The sequence below is a fragment of the Chaetura pelagica genome, unplaced genomic scaffold, assembly GCF_000747805.2.
Source record: "Chaetura pelagica isolate M959 unplaced genomic scaffold, ChaPel_1.0 scaffold46, whole genome shotgun sequence".
Classification (NCBI taxonomy): Eukaryota; Metazoa; Chordata; class Aves; order Apodiformes; family Apodidae; genus Chaetura; species Chaetura pelagica.
Window position 1 is genome coordinate 2388197 of NW_009954102.1, and position 3440 is coordinate 2391636.

A 3440-nucleotide genomic window follows, 5' to 3' on the forward strand; every position below is an offset into this window, starting at 1 on the left:
CCTGCTGTTTATTTTTACAAAAACAGCACTCATTTGGCACCTTCTTCTAGCATAATTCAGCAGATGCAAAAATATTTAAGAAATACCAGATTAAAGACTTCTTTAGTCCAAAGAAGCTGCTTATTCCCATAAAATGGGAATAAAGATTCACTTTAACCCCAGGACAGAAGGAAGGATGAAGCCAGGAGCTTTCTGAAGATTCCAGGGAAAATCTGCCTTGGAAATCAATAAGGATTCATTGGGAAGGTGCCAAGTCACCAGTAAAAAGACAACCCTCATGGTCATGAGACACGCTGCATTTGAGAAGCAGAACATGGATCTTCTGGGACTGCCCAGGACTGTGCCCAGAGCACAGCCCACTGCTCTTGGAAGCAGATGTGGGGCATAAGATCTGGATTTGCTTGCCCTGGAACCAGACACAAGTGCTCTAGAACAGCCCAGACAGCTGCACTGCAAAGGTTACATGTTTTGTCACAGCAAAACCCACCACAGCCTATAATGAGTTTTGTGAGACAGCCAAAGACAGTTTCATAAATGTCACCAAAGGGGCAGTGGCAGAGGTGTGGTACAGCTGAACAAAGGCAGGGTTGGGAAGTACGTGCAAGCAGGAAAGCCATCAAGGTAGAGCACAGGAGGCAGGGCAGGCAGGAGATGGCCAGTGGATCCAGAACAACCCTGCAGAGCAAGGTCCAAAGGCAAGAAAGGTGCCTGGTGAAATCAGAGCAGCTCCTGGGCCCAAAAGTGAAGTGAGCTGTGCCAGAAGCACCTCTTTACACAGGGCTGAAAAGCATGCAAATTGCAACAATGAGCACGGAAAAATGAGGATGAAAGAAGATGCCAACTTTGGAGCCCCTTCTCTCATGAGGTACTGGATCCATCAGTGCTGCCTGTGTGGCTTCAGCTCTGAGACACTTAATTCCCTAGCTAAGGCTTAGATTGCTAAGGACTAATTGTTTGAATATGCAGAGACAATGACTTGATGACTGAATGAAGATTACAGAACTTCTTGAGGTTGGAAGGTGCCTCTGGAGATTGTCTAGTCCCACAGTTGCTGCTCACAGCAGGCTCAGCTACAGCAGGGATGTGGCCATGTGAGTTTTTAATATCTCCAAAGATGGAGACTCTGCAACCTCTCTGGGCAACCTGTTCTGCTGTCTGTCCACTCTCACCCTAAAAACAAACAAACAAACCTTTTTCTTATGTATACATAGAATTTCAACTACTTCACTTTATGCCTGTTGCCTCTTGTCTGCTCAGGGGGCAGAGCAGAGCCCACCAGCCCATCAGGTGTTCAGACAGACTCTGCTGGGCCCACTCCAGTATCTCCATGCCCATCTTGCACTGAGGAGCCTATAAATGGCCCCAGAAACACCAAATGAGACAATGATTAAGAAGTAACCATCAGCAATGTGTACCATAAATGAATGTCAACCCAGCAGTGTGTTGTTTTGAAACCAGCCCGATTTGGCTGTCATTTGAACGCTCCCGTATCACAGTTCAGTTCCCTAACTTCTAACTGCCTCTCTCCCTCTATGTAGATACACTTCCAGTTGTGACAACACTTAATCCTCAAACTTTTTGGGTGTGAGGCTGTTTTTATTCCCAGAACTTCACAAAAAGATAACCCAGTGTGGGGCAGGGAGCCAGCCAAGGCTGCTCCGTGAGCCGGGGCAGAGGCAGGAAGCCAGGACCCAGATCCTTCTCCTGCACCAGCCCATCACAGAACAAAGAGACTCATTAAATGTACTGATCTGGCTTTGATAAAATGACCCCAGCTCATATTCGGGTTATGAATGGCATTTTTTTTAGTTCACAGACCTGCAAGAGCTAACAGGCCTTGTTTAACTGTCAAAGAGCTCCTTTTGCCTGCAGCACAGACCTTAACGCCAACCATTACCTCATCCAAATTCAGGGAATACATGTTCCCAGCACTCCCCTTTGCATTAATATCAAGGCTGATGAGTCAAAGGGAAAAAAAAACACCCTACTACTACTAAGAACTAAGCTGTAAGGCAGGCAGAAATCCTTCCATTTCTGCTTTCAATCAAAATGCATCTGCTTCGGCGTTTGCAAGAGCAAGATGCTGAACTCATTCCTCTCTCTTCTGCTCTCAGACAGACACAGCACCGAAAAAAAGTGGAACTCTGCCCAGCTTTGCAACTGCAGAGCAAACCTAGAGCGTGCCAAGTGTGGCACGTGCTAAATGCAACACCAAAGGAAGGCTGCTGAAGAGCTACCTGCCTTGCTTCCCTCCTTCCCGCACGGGCAGGCCTGGGCTCAGACGTTACAAGGGGCCAGGCGCTCACCAGCAGCAACGTGGGGGTAAACAAACACAGCACTAAGGGTTGGGTTTGGGATCCTTTTTTTTGCCTGTTATTTTTTTTGTTTTTTAAGCAAACTGTGCTATTTATAAAATCCTCTGATGGCCAAGCTGATGCATCTGCTGCAGAGCCTCAGTTACCGCGGGGTGGAGAAGCAAGACAACCGCGGGTTTCTCTCCTCAGCCCATTCGGCCACTCTGGGCTCTCCTGTAGTTTTAGGGCAATCAGGGCACCTAGAGCAAGAAGGGGTCTGCTGGCCTCGTCACGCATCATTCCTGCAAGAGCAGGGTAAGGGCTCCCAACGACAGGGGTATAAATAGATACTTCACTCAAATCCTGACCAAAAGGTCAAGAGAAAAGGCCACCTAATACCCACACGGCTCATGCCAAATTATCCCAGCCACTCAGGACCCACTTGGGCCTCTCAAGCAGATTTTAAAAGTTACAAAAACATTACTCATCACGAAAAGACCGAAATCCTGATTGCTACAGTGCCCTGGAGTTGGATCCTGCCTCTTGGGTTCTGGGTTTTAAGCTTTGGCAAAGGCACCCAAGCGCTCTGTCCTCCCCACTCAGCCTGGGCTGGGGGCTGCCTGGAAAGGAGCCACTCAGCTCCCCCTTCCCCACCCAGCCATGGGAGGGAGGGGAGCACAACGCTTCAGTTATGAGAACCAAACCCAACTTTGAGGGTTGTTTTTTTTTTTGTAAACTTAGTAATCTGTGATGATTGCTAACACGTGTTGTCGTTTCGTTGGTTTTGCGTGTTTTTTTTTGAAGCACAGAGCCTGTATTGTTGCCTCTGGCTCTGGAAGTCCCTGACCCACTCTCTGCTGAGTGTGGGGAGGGACATGGAGGGATTGCCCTGTGCTTGACCTGTTCCTGTGCTTATCTGCCAGCAAATGCCTCGTGCAATTGCAGGAGAGGGGACACCGGGCTATGGGAGTCTTCAGACTGCCTCCCTATGTCTGGCCTTGCTGCCCAGAAGCTCTCATTACACTTTGCACAGCAGGAAATATGCACTGAACAAGACTGCAGCTACTGCATCCCTTTTTCTTTTTGCCACCTACAAATGTCCCTGCCCTTCACAAGGGTCCCACAGAGAGCACCAGCTGTTCTGAA